Raw genomic sequence first — 21,311 nt, 5'->3', positions numbered from 1 at the left:
GGTCAGGGCGAGAGGGTCCGAAGGTGTTCCGCATCTCTGCAGGCTCAGCACTCGGTTCCTCACGTCCAGACATCACTCCAGTCTCTCAACTCTTATTTGGCTCGTTGTTTTTGGGGTCTTCTCAGTACAGTGGAGGACCATGCTGCATTGGTCTTGGAGTCACTTTGCATAACCCCCCCCACCTTCTCAGGTGTCTTCCCTATTCTGAGAAAGGTAAAACTTAGCTTCCGGCAAGGTCCCCACCCAGGAGAAGGGCCATTAACTTGCCCCAGCCAGGGCTTTTACTAATACAAAAACAACCATTAACGACAACAACCCGTGATTACAATAACAAAGGCAGCAGCCCAGCAGTAGTGGTAACTTTTTCTCACAGAAAAAAATATTAACCAAATTTTTGTTCATAACAATAAAGACAATAAAAAGCAAAGAATTACTGACATTTGGATGCTTTCCTCTGGAAAGCATGGCATGCTAACAAAGCATTAACCCTTAAAAGCCACAGCCTGTTGCACATTAAAATATCTCATACATGATGCAAACATTCCTTTCAAACTAAGGATTTTTCTGTTTATTGTCAACTTCTCCCCCTTCATCTTGTAAATCACGGTTTGGCTCCACGGAGTCTGAAAGGAGGTAGAAAAGCCTGGTTCTTCCTGATAAGGAAGCAATAATTCTTCTCTTTGGGATTTTAGGTGTCTTGTTGCTGTTATTTCTGTGCAAAGAATTTCTTTATTATCTTATCTTTTCTTTGAGCCAGTTAAAAGTATCTTACATGGCATGGTTTCTATTTTAATAATATGTTGTAGCCTAAAACTATATTTACCACACTACTTAAAAAATACAGTACTACTAATTAATACAATATAACACATATATTATTCCTTCTAATATATGTGAAGAGCCAACCATGTAATATGTATTTTTCAGGCAGGGAGCTATTCTTGTTGCTATTACTTTATATACATTTTTTAAAAATTAAAATAATTTATTTTTAAATAATTAGCAGCAACCCTTTCATGCCTGTTCACAGCCAGGTCTAGGGTGAAAGGAGGTGGAAGTTGGTGCAAAGCAGCTGTAACAGGATCCAGTGGGCAAGTGTCATGTCACAGACAGTGAGGCAGGGCCCAGGTGGCCACTGAGACAAAGGGCTGGGGCTGGAGGGGATGGGCAGAATTGTCCATCCCATGTTTAGGAGCTGTTTTTCCACTGGGCATGGTCTCCTTAGCATACCCTGGATCAGTGCCAGTTGCACAGTGCTGTTATCACCTCTTCAGAGTGGGCACTGCAGCCTTCATCTCCAGCCCTCAACCCTCTCTAATGAGCTGTACAACAGCTGAGGACTTGACAAAGGGGAAGGTTGTAAGAGCCTAAATGAGAGATGTGGGACTCCAGGCGGCTCTCCAAAATGCAGTTTATTGTATACAAACTGCAGTTTATTCCATCCCAGAGGTTACAGCAGTCCAGGGTCATAGGTGACAGAGCCTGTGCCTACAGCTGTCAGCTCCAGCTGCACACAAGCCTGGACACCCTTTAATTTTGGTTACAATGCATTATATACTTTTCTTTGCTGAGCATAAAGATTTCTTCCACTAACTGGAGAGCTTAATTGGATAATCCTTAAATGATGAAATACATAACAGACTGAAAGAGCACTATGAAGCTAAGTGTCATTATTTTATCCTGTGATATGGTGTGAGTATTGAAATTTCAGATTTTAGGGTGCAGGTAAAATTACAGGACTCTCCCAGGGAGCCTGTATTCCTTTATTTGCAGTATACGAATAATTTAATACAGCACAACCAATCTATACCTTAACTTTTACCTATAGCCTAACTACTATGTCGTATCATATGATATTATAACTACTGTATCAATCATATCATATATCATATCATATCATATCATATCATATCATATCATATCATAATGATACCTATATCATAACTACTATAATTACCATATTCATGTGGTTGGAAAAGAAATGAAATTTAGCAAAATATTTAATTATAGTGAGTTGTGTATGAACTGGTTTGTTAAAAAGTAGTTTTGTAGCCGTTGAAAAGTGTGTTGAGTTTTGTGTGTAACCTAAGAGGTAGTCTTAGTGATTTAATAAATAATTAAACTAGTGCAGGAAAGTAAGAATGCTAACCTGTCTGGAGGCAGCATACAATGCTCTTAGAATAAGATAAGCAGAGGATTAATGATCTTGTTTGTGAACCAAGGAATGTATCATAAGGGGTCTGTGACCAGGCAAGGGGAACGGGGAACTGTTTCTTAGAGACTAGGCAAGGGGAACGGGAAACTGTTTCTTGGAGACTTTGTTGTGAATCGCATGTATAAGAGGGAAGCACCCATACGTGAATTTGGGGGCTCGGACTTTGGGACGTGAGTCCCCCAAGCTCCCCGGGCCCTTAATAAAGCACCCACAAAACTTATCCGAGTTTTGTGTCATCTATCAATCGGCCAACAATGTTACTATTCTCCAATCACTAAAAGTAAGTACATTACAGTTAAAGCTAGAAGTTGTTTTTCAGTTTCCTTGTAGTGGAAAATTCTGAGACCTTTTTTCTACTTGCCACATGTCTTGTTTGCCTGTGGTATCCTTCTGCTTGGTAAAAACATCTTCTTGTTTGAGGTGGGTTTATCCTTTGCTCTAAGCCATAAAAACCCCTTTTAACTAACACATCCTTTGCCTTCTTGGTTATCCAGTGAGACTGGTTCAGCAATTCTTTTCTTCTCTATCAAAACTTGCTTCCATCTCTATTCCATTCTCAGGTTCTACATTCAGAGATCTTTCTGCCAAGCACACATATCTGTGAGACTTTCTTGTCAAACTTTCATCCTTCCCAACAGGGAGTCTGTGGTGCTGTGAGGTTCCCAGGACGAGGTGAGAGAAAAGAATTTCACTCCATGTTCTCAGAAGGCTGATTATGTTATGTTATGTTATGTTATGTTATGTTATGTTATGTTATGTTATATTATATTATATTATTATATTATATTATATTATTATATTATATTATATTATATTATATTATATTATATTATATTATATTATATTATTACATTACATTACATTACATTACATTACATTACATTACATTACATTACATTACATTACATTATACTAAAACTATGCTAAAGAAAAAGGAAGGCTAAATCAGAAGGCTAGAAAGGAATGAATAATAAAAACCCGTGACTCTGCAGAGAGTCCAACACAGCTGGCTGTGATTGGTCCTTAAGAAAACACAATTCACATGGAACCAATGGAAGACTCACCTGCCACATTCTAAAGCAGCAGAACACAAGGAGAAGCAATGAGATAATTATTATTTACATTTTTCTCTGAGGCTTCTCAACTTCCCAGGAGAAGAAATCCTGGCTGTGAAAAATGCGTGTATTTTATGATTGGCTTTTCGCAAATATTCAAATGAATATTATGTGTGTTGTGTTATAAAGTAATGCTCTATTAATTCTCTTTAGTAGTGTGTTAAATATAGTTTTAGGTTATAAAAATTGTTAAAATAGAAACTATGCTATGTAGGATTCTTTTTCTTAGAAAGGACTCACAGCAAGATAGCAGCCACAGGACACCCTAAATCTTTCAGAGAAAAAGAATTTATTGCCCGCTTATCAGAAGAAAGGAACTTCTTCCCATCTCTAAGGTGCTGTTAGGATTCAGAGGAAGATGTTGACGATGACCAGACAAAATCCTGTGTTTGAATGGAATTTACGCATCATGTATGACGTGTATGAATATGCAACAGGTCATTGCTTTTAAGGGTTAATCCTTTCTTAACATGTGTTCTTTTTTGGGCTTGTGCTGCCCAGAAAAAGGTACCTGGACGTCTGTAACTCTTTGTCTCTATTGTCTCATATTGTACTAATTCAAATTGTCCAAATTATTATTACCCTTATTGTATTACTATTGTTATAAGCATTATATTACTATTCAACTTTTAAAATTTTAAAAACAAGTGATTGGCGTTTTTCACATTGGCAAAGGGATTTTTCAGAAAACATCACAGTGACACTGTCCCAGCTGCAGGATCTGCTTCCCATCAGCCCTGAGCCCAGCCTCGTGCTGAACAAAGGGGCTGGGCCGGGGTCATCTCCTGATGGGGGCTGTGCACCCCCTCTGCCCCCTCCCCAAATTCCCTCTGGGGAGCAGGAGCTGGGGCAGGAGAGCCCTGTGAGGAGGGACAAGGGGGTGACACTGGCATGAGGGGACACACACAGCCCCTGGGGACCCCTCCTCACCTTCTCCTGCAGCACCAGGAGGATGAACCCCAAAATGGAGCCACAGAGCCCTGGCAGCATCTTGGGGGGTGGGGTCTGGTGTCTGCTTTGGGGGGTCAAATCTGCCCTAAAACCCCTCCCAGACCCCCCAAACCACCCCACAGCTCCTGGCCAGGACTCCCCCAAAGCACTCCATCTGTGGTGGTGTTTGAGGGTCCCCAGGATGAGGGAAGAGATGAGAATATTGACTCCATGTTTCAGAAGGCTGATTTATTATTTTATGATACATAAGAAAATGATATATTAAAGCTACACTAAAGAAAGAGAAAGGAGATATCAGAAGGCTGGCAAAGAAAGCAATAAAATCTTGTGACTGCTCAGAGTCCTTAGACAGCTGGACCTATGATTGGTCATTAATTAAAAACAACCACATGAGACCAATGAAAGATGCACCTGTTGGTAAACCATCTCCAGATCACATTCCACAGCCATCACATAGTTATTGTTTACATTTCTTTTCTGACGCTTCTCAGCTCCTCAGGAGAAAAATCCTTGTGAAAGGATTTTTTAGAAAATATGTCTGTGACACTCCCTGCAATCTAAATGGCCCTAAGAGCCACCAAATCCCCTTCCCATCTCCCCCAAATCCCACCCAAATTCTCTCCAAGCCACACAGCCCAGCCAGGACCTCAAACCCCCGCCACAGTCTGCCACAAAAGCCCCCCAAACCCCCTCCCAGCACCACAAACACCCCAAGAGCCACTGAAGCCTCTCCCCATTCCCCCAGGATCCCCCAAACCCCCTCCCCCTCCCCTGGCACTGACCAGGAGAGGCTGGTGGGCAGGAACATCCCCAGCCAGGGGCAGCTCAGGCACTTCAGCAGAAATTTGGGCACTTTGGGGGGACACCCCAAATGGGGAGAGCCAGGCCAGAGACTAGGACAGAACCAGAATTCCTGGAGAACAGATGGGCTCAGGGGGACAAACTGCCAGCACAGCAGTGGGAGATTGTGGCTCCACAGCCCTACAACACCCACATCCTCCTAGATATTCCTCTGAACCCCAAATTCACCTCCAAATCCCAGTGAAGTGGTGCAGCTTTAGATCTCTTTGTTTAATTTCTTTTTTGTTACCTCCATTTTGGGTGTTTTGATGGGATAAAGATGGAAAATAATTAGGTTGGAAAAGACCTCCAAGGATCATCCAGCTATGCTCGATGCCACCAGAAGAAACGATTCAACAGAGCAGAATTTTTAGGCTGCAAAGGTATGCTGGGGGGTCCTTTTGTTCCTTTTTACTTAGAGAATTGCTAGGAAACACTAACAACTGGATACTTAAGAAAACAAAAGATGTGATCAAGCTCAGGGAGGAGGGCATCTGGCTGCACTTCTCTTATTTGGGAGTTTCTCCTGAGCCCAGCCCAGAGCTGTTTCTCCAGCTGTGGGTTAGAAATTTAACTCGGGGTAGAAACCAATTTTAGATTTAGCTGAAGTCTGCTGTTTAATCTCCTGTAGTCTGTTAACTTGTGTGCTCCCAAAAAAGCCTGCAGACAAAACAAAGGAGATTCAAGGCTACCTAGAAAGGAATGCAAACATCCAAGCTGAAGAGAGATAAGGAGAGTGGGCCCCCGCATTGACCCTGGGGCTGAAGCAGATGGAAAAACTGAATCTGGGTTACAACTCTGTGACTAAACAACTGGCAGGCTCATAAAATTTATAAGACAGTTTAATACGTGTGTACCAGGAAAATGAATCCACAAACATCAGAGGTTTATGTCCAGAAAGGAGACAGAGGAGTCCTTTGACTTTATTTGAATAAAGGGAGAGACCATGGGGCATTCCCCTGGGGTCTCTAAAATTTTGGAGGATGCAGCCTCCTTTTTATCCTAATTTCCCTTCTCTCTTCCCCCATTGGCTGCGGTGTTTGAGAGGCACATGAAATAAACACGGCCAGGAGACTTCTTCTCCTGTGTAATGCCTTTATTAAAAAGTGATCAGCTCAGGATTGGGCGGCTCGACGGGTCTGCAGCGTCCGTCGTCTCCCAGGGCGACTCAGAGGAGGAGGATATGCGCAGCTCTGTCCACCAGGGGCAGAGCTGGGGATCAGATCCTCTTGGGAGCCTTTTGGGTTTCCTGATCCCATAAGATGGTGCCCCTCCCACTCTGTCAGCTTGGTCTCAGCGCCGGGGTCACCTCCCATGGTCAGGGCAAGAGGGTCCGAAGGTGTTCCGCGTCTCTGCAGGCTCAGCACTCGGTTCCTCACGTCCAGACATCACTCCAGTCTCTCAACTCTTAGGTGGCTCGTTGTTTTTGGGGTTTCTCCATGAGTTTGGAGATGGGGGTCCCACAAAGCATTCTGGTCTTGCGAGTCACTTTGCATAACCCCCCCCACCTTCTCAGGTGTCTTCACTATTCTGGGAAAGGTACAACTTAGCTTCGGGCAAGGTCCCCACCCAGGAGAAGGGCCATTACCTCGCCCCAGCCAGGGCTTTTACTAATACAAAAACAACCATTAACGACAACGACCCGTGATTACAATAACAAAACACATGGAACTTGGGCAGGGCCAGTGGTCTGGCTGCCTTTTTTGAAACTTATTCTCATAAAAAAATATTAACCGAGTTTTTGTTCATAACAGTCCCCCCTCTTTTTCTTTGATCGAGCTTAAACTCTAAGCTCGCATCAACTCTTAATTTTTGTTTTGAATCTACTATAAATCTCTTGTGCACTTTGGTAATCACGGTTACTTAACCTTGTTACTTTCCTTGGTTTCTTCAGGTTTGTCTTCACAGCAAACACTATTTTACTGAAACAGATAAATAAGCATAGTAAAAATAGCAATCCTCCAAGTGCACACACAGCGAGAAAAACTACCTTTTCCCACACATCCTTTTTGAAAATCTCCAGGTTCTCCCTCCGACTGGGATCAAGTGTAGGAGTTTGATCTTCATTATTTACACATGCTAACCTTTTTATTTCGTTTGAAATGTTCCTAATAATTGAATTCTTAATTTTTAATACTGCCTGGAGCCGGATAACTTTGTTTAACATAGATATTGGGATCCGAATTTGGCTTTTACAATTTTGGATTTTCTCAATTTCTATTTCACTTTGCCTGTTCTGTTTAATTTCTCCCAAAGCATTATATATAGGAACTCCCAAACTTGATCCAGTTTCTTTGGGCAACAAGAAAATTGGTTTTATCACTCTAGCGGTGCAGCTGCCAGACAAGATCAAATCTAGGGGTTTAAGGCTCCCCTGAAATGTGTTCCTAAAGGGGTTTATCTCTTTTCGAGTACACTCATATAAATACTTGTAACAAACAATTTTTCTTACCATTTTCACCATTTCTTTACTTTTTACTAGATCTGCTGAGCTTGTTTCAGCAGCATCCCATTTAAAGCACAACCAGGCTTCCCCTATAGGGCACTCTCCTAGGAGTGGCTGCCTAAAAGTGGCAGTATTTTATATTATCCAATACACTCTCTTATTTTTTTTGATAAAAGACCAATTGGGAGAGGTTAACACAATCAGGGTTAGAACTGATGTGAACTCTCGACAAGGAGCTCACTTCCTCCTCACAGAGGGGTTGGTAGCATTCATTGCACAGCTCAGCTGGGCTCCCCAGAGCACCACCAGCAATCAGAGCCATCAGCACTACCCTTCCCAAGAGTCCGGTATGGGTCATCTCACACAGCCTGCCCACCCGGCCTTGCCTCTTGGGGAACTTTACTGAGGAAAAGCTTCCAAGCTCTTTAGAGTCCCTTCTACCCGTTTCTCTGGTTAAACCTCTCTTGGTCTGTTCCCTACCAATTTTGGTTTCCCCTCCCAGGGGAGTGTTCTGTAGAGGATTAACCTGGAGTCTTTAGAATTAAATTAGGGAACTTAACCAGAATTACTTATTTACAGTCCTAAACTTTTTACCAACATAATTTACACAGAACAGTCTTAAAACATTTTAAGCAATCTTAGAACTCTTAACAAACAATTTTTTCCACACAGTTCAGTCTTTTTGTCTCTTCCTTCTGAGAGTCAACTTTAAATCCTTTGGTCCTTTTACCACAGTGTACTCAGGTGATTTAGCTTGTGATGTGGATGAATCCTTATCCAGTGCCCGGAGGTGAGTGGTGTGGACTCTGGCCCAATGCCAGAGGGAAAAACTGGGACTCTGGCCCAATGCCAGAAGGAGAAAGGGGTGGAGTCTGGTCCAATGCCAGAGGGAGAATGGGGTGGAGTCCGGTCCAATGCCAGAATGCCAGAGGGAAAAAAACCTGATGTTGAATCCTGGTCCAATGCCAGGGGGTGAGAGTGATGTGAGTCCAACCTTTTCCTTTTGGTCTGCACCATCGAGTTAGTAATGGAGAGTACCTGAAATGGGCTTTCAAACACAGGCATTAATGGTCTGCAATTTAATGATTTTATCAAAACTCAGTTTTCTTTGTTTAATGTTATTGGTTAATTTCTCTTTTTCCATAGCTTGCATGTTTCTCTCATCAACTTCTACATACTCTGTATTTTGCAAGGAGTTGTATTTCTCAGCTAACTTAACTCTCAAAGTATTTTTATTCCCCTATTTTTCTGTGTATTTAATTCACTGGTTTTCTGTTCTATTTTTCAAGATGTTATCTATTTATGTCTTGCTTCTGTTTCTTACTTTCACTTACAGCTTAAATACTTCTTTCAACCCCTTACACTTATTTTTTTTTTTCTTACACTATTCTTCTACACAATACACTTCTCTCTAAGGAGATGTGGTAAAACTTATAATGCACAATCTACATTACCTCTATTCTAATTTGTCTATATTCATTCTCACACATTCCTTCACGCCCTCAAGACACAAACTGGATCATTATTGCTAGAAAATCACTGTGGCTCCCCTCACCTTGGGGTTGGCCCACAGGTGTCTCAGTATCCCTGGGCCTCTTGGAAGGGCCCTGGCTCTGGTTGCCTCTGGTGCACATTCACCTGTGAGGCTGTCTGCGTGTCATTCACTCTCTTACAGCTACAGCTCCCTCACACATCTGAGGAGCACTAGTCTCGTTTGCAGGTCACACACACTCTTTGGCAACAGCCCCCACCCGCCGAGGGGACACAAGCCTGGTTTGCAGGTCACACACACACACACACTTCCACTGCCCCCTTCCCACCTGCCCGGGAAGTTGAGGCTGACTTTGTGACTCACTCTCACGCACACAACAAGAAAACAATAAGGTACCTTTTACTTTCACATCACTTATTACAAGTTAAGTATTACTGGCCAGTTTTGGTGCTATTGGATATCCTTTCTACCTAGCTGTTTTTTCTAACTTCAGATGTTTTTCACTATACTATACTATACTATACTATACTATACTATACTATACTATACTATACTATACTATACTATACTTTTTAGCACTTTGTTGAGACAGGACTTATCTGCTCCTGTATCTATTCTAATTCTTCATTTAAGGGTCCCACTTCAAAGTTTACCAAGGGCTCTTCTAGATGTTACATCAGGTCCCCTATAGTGTAAAGCCCCTGACCCTCTAATTGTCACCTTTAAGGATCTTCCCTAAATTATCTTGTTCCCTGGCTATTGCCTCATCAAGACTGAGTTTTCTACAAAACCTCCTGACGTGTCCTGCCTTTCCACAGTAAGAGCAATGTCGCTCTCTCAAAGGGCCTTGAGGTGTCTCCATCCCTCTTGTACCTGACAGTACTGACTTATCCTTGTCTCCTCCTGGTGGTGGACCCGCCCACCCTGCACTTTCTCTAGCTACAGCAACCATGATCTTAGCCTTGGCCTTTGCTTTATCTTCCTCCCTCCTTAAATACACCTTCAGTGCCTCTTTTAATAACTCATTAATGTCCTTCTCTTGCCAATCTTCCATCTTTTCCAGTTTTCTCTGTATATCAGGCCAAGATTTGGTAACAAATTGGACTTTTAGTAGCATTTGACCTTCCGGGGTGTCTGGGTCTATTCTAGAGTACAACTGAAAGTTCCGCCTTAGGCGATTAAGCCAGGCAGCAGGAGCTTCATCCTTCTCCTGTGTACCCTCAAATGCCAATTGGGTATTAGTTCCTTTGGGAACTGACTCTTTGATCCCCCGTATTATCAAAGACCTATATTCCCTCATGGCCTTCCTACCCTCCTCCAGATTAGGGTTCCAGTTGGGCTCCGTTAGTGGCAATTTCTCTTCACCTGATGGAACCTGGGGTCCTGGACTGTTATCTTTCTCCCAAATTTTTATGCCAGCCGCCCTTATCATCTGGACCTCTTCTGGGGAAAATAATATACTCAGGATGGAATTCATTTCCCCCCAAGTGTAGATATTTGGACCTAGAAATTGATCCACTTGGTTGGCTATGCCCACTGGGTCCTCAACTAAATGCCCCAACTCTTTCTTGAATCCCCTCACCTCAGAAGCAGTTAGGGGAGCATTCACAAAGCCAACACCTCCCGCTACTCCTCCCATAGGAACCTCTCTGAGGGGAAAGAGTCTCTCTGCCTTGGAGGTCTTGGATCTGGTGCTACAGTATGGCCCATCTTCAGATGCCAAACTACTTTGAGGGACATCTGGGTTACCCTGAACTTTCTGCCCATCAGCAGGTGTATTTGCTGATAGCTGTCTACTGGGCGAGGAGGCATTTGTGTCCCAGGTAGAAGGAGGTAAAGGGACAGCAATAGGAGGGGGAGAGGGACCTGAGTAGATATTAATCGGAGCTGGAGAAGGGGTGGAGAATGCAGCAGGTGGAGTAGGCCCTTGTGGTGGTGCAGAAGGAACTGGAGGAGATACTGGGTTCATCATAGCAGAAGCTGAAGAGGTAGAAGGAGGAGTTTGAGCAGGTGGTAATGAGATGGCAGCCGGGGGAGGAACCGGACCTGCCATTTGAGGTGCTTGAAGAAGAGGATTATAAGGTGGAGGGGCAGAAGGAGGCAAATAATCCAGGAGGTCCCATCTTTTACTAGTCCTATCATCCCCTCCTTCATTCCCCTCTTTCTTCCTTTGTACCTTATAAATTCGCACCCCTTCATCCTCAACAGCGCTCTTTACCCAGCAAGATACATACAGTAATTGCTCAGGATCAGTATCGCCTCGAGCTGTCAGATAATTATTTAATTGTTGGCACATCCACTCATCCTTTCTCCCACACCAAGGCCATCCTCCTTGCAACTCTAATTCTGGCCACGCTTCCATACAATAATGGATCATTTTCACTTTATCTAATCCCTTCGTGGCCTCTATAGAATCCCATTTTACTAACAGTTCTCCTAAGGGACTACTAGGAGGTATATCCCTCAGTCTCTTGCCAGTCTTTTTACTACTACAACATCCCATTTTTCAAGTCTCAATAAAAAAATCCCGAAGGTGCCTCTACTGACCGGGAATTTCAAAAAAAACCTTCCTTGAGGAGCTCCAGCCTCCTCCACTGAACTTCAAATTTACTGCCTGATGCTCAGGACTTTATACTGAAACAACTGCCCAATCTCTTGATTGCCCAACTTCCCAGCGTCAGGTCTTACATCTATCGGGACTTAAACACACGAAGCCACGGCCAAGAATCCGGATCGTGCCTGACACCCTCAGTCAGGAAAAACAACTGCCTGATTTTTAGTTTGCCTAACCTGCCAATTTTTAGGCTTCACCGTATCAGGACTTAAAAGCAAACCGCAGCCTCCTTCGCTGGGGTTTGTGCCTGACTCCTTTGTCAGGACTTACTTTGCCTGCAGGGCTTGTGAACCACCCGAATCCTTCTCGGGACTGACAAATCTTACTCGAATCCTTCTCGAGACTTACAAAAGTGCCTGACCTCCCTTTGTCAGGACTTTGGGGTGCGTGCCACTCATACACAGTAATTCACTCCGCACGCCCGGAGTGGGGGGGCCCTTTATTCCCCCTTGGGAGACGACTCACTCACACTAATTCCACTCGCGTCCCCCTGTTCCTGGCCGCTTTTCTCGCGAAAAAGCCGGAACCGCAGTAATGAGGGGTCCACTCTCGCTTCGAAGGTCCGGCTGCCGGCCCTCGTCTCACTCACACACACATGCGCACGTCTCCCGCTCCCGCCACCGAGTTTCTCACCAGTCCGGTTCTCCGGTGCTCCTCTGCGTCGCTGTCCTGAGCCGGTCCCTCTGGTCCTGGTAGCCAGCTGTCCTCTGAAGATCCAAGATGGCCAGTCCTGAGTCCTCTTGCGGCGTGGCTATCCCGGACGAGTCCCCAGCTGAAATAAACACGGCCAGGAGACTTCTTCTCCTGTGTAATGCCTTTATTAAAAAGTGATCAGCCCAGGATTGGGCGGCTCGACGGGTCTGCAGCGTCCGTCGTCTTCCAGGGCAACTCAGAGGAGGAGGATATGCGCAGCTCTGTCCACCAGGGGCAGAGCTGGGGATCAGATCCTCTTGGGAGCCTTTTGGGTCTCCTGATCCCATAAGATGGTGCCCCTCCCACTCTGTCAGCTTGGTCTCAGCGCCGGGGTCACCTCCCATGGTCAGGGCAAGAGGGTCCGAAGGTGTTCCGCGTCTCTGCAGGCTCAGCACTCGGTTCCTCACGTCCAGACATCACTCCAGTCTCTCAACTCTTAGGTGGCTCGTTGTTTTTGGGGTTTCTCCATGAGTTTGGAGATGGGGGTCCCACAAAGCATTCTGGTCTTGCGAGTCACTTTGCATAACCCCCCCCACCTTCTCAGGTGTCTTCACTATTCTGGGAAAGGTACAACTTAGCTTCGGGCAAGGTCCCCACCCAGGAGAAGGGCCATTACCTCGCCCCAGCCAGGGCTTTTACTAATACAAAAACAACCATTAACGACAACGACCCGTGATTACAATAACAAAACACATAGAACTTGGGCAGGGCCAGTGGTCTGGCTGCCTTTTTGAAACTTATTCTCATAAAAAAATAATAACCGAGTTTTTTTCATAACACACAGACTTCCTGAAATACCTGATACCAAAGATTTCCTTCTAACGTATAACCCCCCGCCCCTTTTAATTTTTAAATCATATGGAATTTAGGGGTTTCCTCCATTGTTTCTTTCATCTTGCAATGTACAATTTCATTTATCAGTAACCCTAAGGTTTATTTGTAAAAGCAAATATCTTTTCCCATTGATCAGTGGAATCCTTCCCATTGTTTCTTTTATCTCTCAGTGCTGGTTTTATCTAGCAGCAGACCCACAGCAGGTTTGTAAAGACAAATCTGCTGTTCCTCTCATATGTACATGTCTTTTATGCATATGCAACAAGTTAAGAGGTAAAATAGACTTGGGAATTTTCAGGGGTGCATATGTCCTTAGGGAGCACCATTGAGTGTGGAAATTGATCATACTGGCTGTATAGTTTCTACAAATTGTGGGTTTTTTTCTGCAAATCAGGGTGAGCCTCTGCTTGTGAGACTGCACTGGGACCTTATTAACACCCACCTCACTGAGAGAGGGACCCATCACCTTCTGCCTGGGATCCTGAGCTTGGCTCTCCCTGCCCTGCTGCCCCAAATATAGATACATATTATAATACTGGCTTTTCAAAAATGTAAAAATGGATTTTATATCTGTGGTGTTAAAATAACTTTGCTATATAGTTTCTATTTCTGTTGCTAATTAAGGTTAGACACAGAGTGAAATACCTGATGTTATGAACAAAAAATTCGGTTAATATTTTTTCTGTGAGAAAAAGTTACCACTACTGCTGGGCTGCTGCCTGTGTTATGGTAATTACGGGTCGTTGTCGTTAATGGTTGTTTTTTGTATTAGTAAAAGCCCTGGCTGGAGCGAGTTAATGGCCCTTCTCCTGAGACAGTAACGGGTGGCGACCTTCCCTAAGAGAGAGGAGAAGAGACCTGGAGAGGAGGAGTTATGCAAAGTGACTCCAAGGACCAGAATGCTTTGTGGGACCCCCGACTCCAAACCCACGGAGAAACCCCAAAAACAATGAGCCAAATAAGAGTTGAGAGACTGGAGTGATGTCTGGGTGGGAGGAGCGGAGTGCTGGGCCTGCAAGAGATGCTGGAAACCTTCATCGTTCCTCACCCTGTCTTTGAGATCCCCCGAGCCAGGTCTGGGAGGGAGCGAGACTCAGACCGAACCAACATCTGATGGGGACATCACGCCCTAAAGGCTCCCACGAGGACCGGATCCCCCAGCCCTGCCCCTAGTGGACCGAGCTGCGCATATCTTCCTCCTCTGAGTCACCCTGGGAGACGACAGGACGCTGCAGACCCATCGAGCCGCCCAATCCTGAGCTGATCACTTTTAATAAAGGCATTAAAAAGGAGAAGAAGTCTCCTGGCCCTGTTTATTTCACCTGATATAATTATGCTTGTGCTAAAATGCCTGCTTTGGTTGGGATAACATCCAATTGAGAGGAACAGCAGATTTATCTTTACAAACCAGCTGTGGGTCTGCTGGTAAACAAAAATAGCACTGAGAGATAAAAGAAACAATGGGAAGGATTCCACTGATCAATGGGAAAAGATATTTGCCTTTACAAAAAAAAAAAAAAAAATTAGGTTTGCTGATAAATGAAATTGGACATTGAAAGATGAAAGAAACAATGAGGGAAACCCCTAAACTCCATAAGAATTAAAAATTAAAAGGGACGGTTATTCATTAGAGGGAAATCTTTGCTATCAGGTATTTCAGGAAGTCTGTGCGTCTCAAACACCACAGCCAACGGGGGAAGAGAGAATGGAAATTAGGATAAAAAGGAGGCTGCATCCTCCAAAATTTTGAGACACCCCAGGGGAATGCCCCATGGTCTCTCCCTTTATTCAAATAAAGTCAAAGGACTCCTCTGTCTCCTTTTTGGACATAAACCTCTGATGTTTGTGGATTCATTTTCCTAACACAATGAACACAGGATGAGGACACCTCTACAGATCTGCCAACTATCAGCAACCACCGTCTGAAGGCACAGGACAGTGGACTGGACCCAAAACTGAAGATGATGATAAAAAAAGGACTAAAACCACAAGCCAGGAATAGTGATGCTCTAAAACGGCAGATCCAAGGAGGAGATATGCTAAGGAGTTCTTGGAACATGTAAACTGGTTTGGGGAAATGTTTACTATGCATAAGGGTCTATGAATATTCAAAAGGTTGGTGTAAGGGAAAAGGTATTTAAGGGGTATCCCCAGCTGAGTGCCAAGATGCACCTGGCTGTAATAACCTTTGCTATTTGGTCCTTGTTTCCTATTGTTCTTTATTAAACTTTTTAAATTTTCACAAGAGACCGAAGGTGTTTTTCACACCCCACACCCCCTGCCTGCTGATACATCTTGCCAGCCCACTGTGGTGCTCCCTGAGCCCTGCTGGGGCACCGGGATCGGCTGCCCCTGTGGGTTTGTGCAGCAGAGCCTCTGTCAATGCTGTAGTTGTTGTTCTTTGTTTGCTTTATTATACACACCAGTAAAGAACTGTTATTCCTATTTCCATATCTTTGCCTGAGAGCCCCTTAATTTCATGATTCTAATAATTCAGCGGATCATTCTAATAATTCGGCGGAAGGGGGTTTACATTTTCCATTCCAAGGAGGGCTCCTGCCTTTCTTAGCAGACACCCATTTTTCAAACCACAACAAGGAAAAAAAATCAGTTCTTTCCAAGGAGTTTCCAATGGATGTTCCTGCCCCAGCGTTGAGTCAGGTGCCTACTGAGATCCAGGATGATGTAGAGACCACCAGCCAGGTGTCTTCCCAATTTGGATTACTGGGAATGTGGATTACCAGGGCTTTTCCAACTTGGATTATTGGGAATGTGGGTCACCAGGGCTCTCTGCAATGAGGGTTGTTTGATGGGAGAGGAAGTTGGAGCAGTGCATGAAGCTCCTCCTGTAGCTGGGACACTTGCAGGGCTTCCCTTAGCGGTGCCTCCACTGGTTTTGATTCAAGACTGAGCTGGTCCTGAACCTCTTCCTACACTCAGGGCACTCGTAGGGCCTCTCCCCGTTGTGGATGCGCCGGTGCCTGGTGAGGTGGGAGTTGTGCTTGAAGCCCTTCCTGCAGTTGGGGCAGCGGAAGGGCCTCTCCTCAGCGTGAATCCGCTGCTGTGTAAGGAGAAGGGAGCTGGTCTGAAACGATTTCCCACACTCGGAACACTCATAGGGCCTCTCCCCAGTGTGGATCTTCTGGTGGGAGGTCAGGTGGGAGCTCTGGAGGAAGTTCTAGCCACATTCCCAGCACTCACAGGGCCGCTCCCCGGTGTGGATATGCGATGGTGGATGGTGAGCTGGGGGCTGTCTCTGAAGCCCTTTCCACACTCAGGACACTCGTAGGGCTTGTCCCCAGTGTGGATCATCTGGTGGCGGAGCAGGCAGGACCTCCAGCTGAAGCTCTTCCCACACTTCAAGCACTTGTGGGGCTTCTCCCCATCATAGAGCTGCTCAGGGATCACCAGCTCCGAGCTCTGGCTGAAGCTCTGTCCACCTCCCTGGCTTAGGGTGGGCTTTCCTCCTCAGATCCCCGCCATCTGCGCTTGCAGCCCCTCCTCGTGCGGCATCTCCTGGGCTTTTCCTTCCTGTTGGCTTCCTGCGCCGTGGAGCCGCTCAAAACGGCCTCTTCCACCAGGTTCTGCTGTGGGGATTTGTCCTCCCTGCTCTCCATGCTCAGCTCCTGCTCTGGGGGAGGAAGGACAAGGACAGGATGGGATTTGCCTCCATGCCAGAGGGGAGGGGAAGGAGATCCCCCCAGGGCTGTGCTGCTGGGCTGGGAGATGTGTTGCCTTCTGGGTCAAGGCAGGTGACCTGGTTCTGAGGTACAGCTCGACAGCCCTCTCTCTAGGGCCGTTCGGGCCAATGACATACGCAGACACCAATGTGGTGGATGGTCAAAAGGCGTTTATTACTTCTTCTCATGGGGTCTTATAGTCTTAGGGGTCTCTACGTCAAAACGGGGTTTGTCCTTCTTACCTATGGTTAGTAGGGAATGGAAAAGTACTGGGTAAGGGATGGAAAGTTACTGGCTTCTGTGGGGCAACATTCCTATTGTTAGTGGGACCACATTCCTATGTTAATTTCTTATCTATGAGTACCTGAGGGTCTTATCTATGGGGAACCGAGGGTCCTGGCTTTCCGTGACATCGCGAAATCTTCCGCAGCGCCTCTTCCCTAGCTACCACAGAGATGGAGCAGCACAGAGGGGAAAGGGGCACTGACTTCCTCCTCACCAGCCTCAGTGTCCCGGGGCATCTTCCTCACAGCCTTCCAGGGGTTGGCAATAGGAAATCCTGGTTTGGGGAAAAACAAGAGATGAGCACCATGGGTTTGAAGGTCCCCCTGCCCAAGTCCATGTCTAGATGTCAGCATCATGTGTCCATAAAGTCTGCTCTAAAAAAGCCTCCCAGGAGTTCCCCATCTCTGGTCTCTCAGTTTTGGGGTTCTGGGATTCCTCCCTGTCCAGGCTGCTGGGTGTCCCAGCAATCCCAAAAGCTCCTTTCTATTCTGTCTCCCCATTTAGGCATGCTGGGGTATTTGGGGGTCCCTTCTCCCCTCATTCTCTGCTCTGGGCTGCAGCGGCTCCAAGGAGTCCCCCCCGTCCCTCTCCAGGCTCTTGAGGCTCCCACCAATGGCAGCGCTCCCTCCTCTCTGGGCTTCCCACTTTGGCTCCTGGGGGACACAGGGCTCTGCTGTCCCTATAAGGGGCCTTTTCTGCTCAGTTTTGAAGGTCTTCATTCTCCAAACATCCCCTCAGAAAAGGGACCCCCCAGGATATCTGGGCCGAGCTCCCCATCCCCAGTCACAATCGCAAGGGTGAGGGGTGTGAATTCAGGGAGGGTTTGGTGGTGCTGAGGCACCTGAACCTGCACTATATCCCTCAGGAATGGGCAAGGGAATAGCAGGGCTGGGGGAAGCCATGAGGAAGAATGACCACAGCCACATTCCTGGATTCACTCCTCCACCGAGGAGCTTGCATCCTGGAGGAGATATACCACAGAATATCTGTGGGATATCACCCCCAACACCTGCAGTCCTCCAGGGCTGAATCCAGAGCCTGCTTCTGCCTGGCTGAGAGCACAGAGGGAGCTGCAGGACATCTCAGGTCTCCCTGGATCCTTCTCCAGATGAGCACTCCGGCTCTCCCAGCCTGACTCCAGGCCAGCTGGGCTCCAGCTCTTGGAGCACCTCTGGGGCCTCCTCTGGACTGGTTCCAGCAGCTCCAGGTCCTTCCTGTGCTGGGCCCCAGGGCTGGAGCAGCTCTGCAGGTGGGGTCTCACCTGAGTTGGGCTGAGGAGCAGAAACCTCCCCTTCTCTGCTGCCCACACTAGGGCTCAGTCCAGGCTCAGGGTGGCTTTCAGCGCTTGGGCTTCCCTCTGCTTTCCTCAATATGCCTTTGTGCCTCCTCATCCTCTTCCTCCCACTCCTCCTCTTCCATCCCTCCTTCTCCTCCTCCCTCAGCCCACCTCCTTCTCCTATTCCATCCCTTCTGGCTCTCCTCCTTCATCCTTCCCCTTCCCTCCCTCCTCCTCCTCCCCCAGCAGGAGCCACACCCTTGGTGCCCTGTTCCCGCAGCCCTCGCAGACGCGGCAGGAGCAGGGATGGAGCCGGGACAGGTCGGGATGGGCAGTGCGGCGCTCTCGGCTGCTCCCAGCCGCTGCGGGTGGGGGGAACTGGGCCCGGGCCAAAGGAGAGGCAAACTGGGCAAACTGGGGGCTGCACATCCAAACTGGGCCTTGCTGGGGACCCTGCCTGGCCAGTGCCAGCCCTTGGGGCTCCTCTCCACACATCTGCCGGGGGGAACGCACACAGGGCCGGGGATCCCAGCAGTGGCAGCACTGCCAGGGACTGGTTTGTACTGTGGGAACTGGGAATGACTGTGAGCATGCTGAGGGACACTGGGATATATTGGGAGTATCTGTTAACCATACTCAGGTGACTGGAACCACATTGGGAACAGGTGGGACCATGCTGGGAAGAACTGGGACCCCATGCTGGGTGCAACTGGGAGCGAGTGGGAATGACTGGGTGTACACTGGGGACAACTGGGTGTGACTGGGACCACGCTGGCAGGGACTGGGATCATCTGTGGATTGGCTGGCACTATACTAGGGATAACTGGGATCACACTGGGAGGAACAGGAAGTGACTGCAACTGTGCTAGGGGCTACTGGGATCCTACTGGGATCATAGTAGGAAAAGCTGGCCAATGCTGGGAGTGACTGGCATCATACTGGCAGGAACTGGGACTGCACTGAGGGTGACTGGGAGTGGCTGTGAGCAACTGGCATCAGGCTGGAAGCAACTCAGGGCAACTGGAGATGACTGGGAGAGACTGAAACCACACTGGGGGTAAATGGGAGCAACTGGAACACTACTGGATGATCATGGGAGCAGCTGTGCCCATGCTGGGATCATACTGGGATCCTATGGGAAATAGCTGGGATCATACTGGGAGTGACTGGGAAGGTGCTGGCTCTGACTGGAACCATACTAGAAGTGACTGGGATCAACTGAGCCCACACTGGGAATAACAGGGAGTCACTCTGAGCATGACTGCAATAATGCTGGGAGTATCTGGGACTGACTGGGGTCATACTGGGGGTGACTGGAACCATACTGGGAGTGACTACTGCTCCTGCTGGGGTCATCCTGGGAGCCACTGGGAACACACTTTGTGCAACTGCCAGAAACTGGGATCATGGTGGAGGCAACCGGGAGGAACTGGGAAAGACTGGGATCATTCTGAGCTAACTAGCACTGTAGTAGGCCAACTGGAATATGCTGGGAGTGTCTGTGACCATACTGGGGGGACTGGAAGCACACAGGGAGCAGCTGGGACCATGCTGGGGGCAACTGGGAATGAGCTGGACCTTGCTGAGAGGTACTGGGACTATTCTAGGGACAACTGGGATCATACTGGGAGGAACTGGGAACAACTGGAACTGTACTGGAGGCAACTGGGATCACACTGGGATGACAGTGGCAGCAGCTGGGTCCATGCTGGGTGAGACTGGGATCACACTGAGGATGCTTGGAATCGTACTGGGATTGACTGGGAATGGCTGTGAGTAACTGGAATCATGCTGAAAGTAACTGGGGGGAAGTGGGAGTGACTGGGAGCATGCTGGGGGGACTGGGATATACTGGGAGAGACTGGGAGTCACTGGGATTATATTGGAGGCTCCTGGGGTCATGCTGGCATTGACAGGGAGCAACTGGAATCACACTGGGGGCCACTGGCATCATACTGGGAGTGACTGGGAGTGATTTGAGTTACACTACAAGTGACTGGGATCATACTAGGAGTGACTGGGATCATACTGGGAGTAGCTACAATTGGGCTGGGATTTTCCCACCTAAATTTGGGGTTTTTTCCTTTATCCCAATATTTCCCCCCTCATCCTCATGATCCCCCCCGCCCTTATTATATTTGGCCTTATTTCATTCCTTTTCCACCTAATTTTGATATTTTCCCACCTAATCTTGGTGTTTTGGGCCTTATCCTCTCACATTTTGACGTAATTTTGGTATTTTCCCCTTATCCCAGTAATTTTCCCCTCATCCCAGTTGTTTTTCCACCTCATTTTCAGATTTTTTGCGTCAGCCCAGTATCTTCCCACCTTTTACCACATTTCAGTGTTTCCCCCCCCCTCATTTATTTTGTTTTTCACCCAATTTTGATATTTTCCCCCTTATCCCAGTGGCTTTCCCCTCATCCCAGTATTTTCTCATCTCATTTTGCTGGGTTTTTACCTCATTTCATTACTTATCCCCCTCTTTTTTTTTTTAGTTTTTCACGTCATTTTTATATTTTTCCCTTATCCCAGTGGTTTTTTCCTCATCCCGGTGTTTTCCCTCTTCATTTTGGCATTTCCCCCCTCGTTTTGTGGTTTCTCCCCCGTCATTTCCCCCCCTCATTTTCCACTTTTCCCCTCATCCCACTCTGTTTCCACCCCATCCCCTCTGTTTTTCTACCTCAACCCGGTGTTTCTTCCCTCAGCCAGAGATTTTTCCGCCTCATTTTCCAACTTTTTCCCTCAGCCCGGAGCTTTTCCCGTCGCCTCTGGGGCTCTGAAAGCCCTGAGGGCAAAATGGCAGGAAGCCGCCGGGGGAGGGGAGGGCGGGGGGCGCATCTATGAAGGGGCGCAGCGCTATAGGGGCC

Source organism: Melospiza georgiana, chromosome 29, assembly GCF_028018845.1.
Source record: "Melospiza georgiana isolate bMelGeo1 chromosome 29, bMelGeo1.pri, whole genome shotgun sequence".
NCBI classification, from domain to species: Eukaryota; Metazoa; Chordata; class Aves; order Passeriformes; family Passerellidae; genus Melospiza; species Melospiza georgiana.
Note: the sequence above shows the minus strand (reverse complement) of the source record.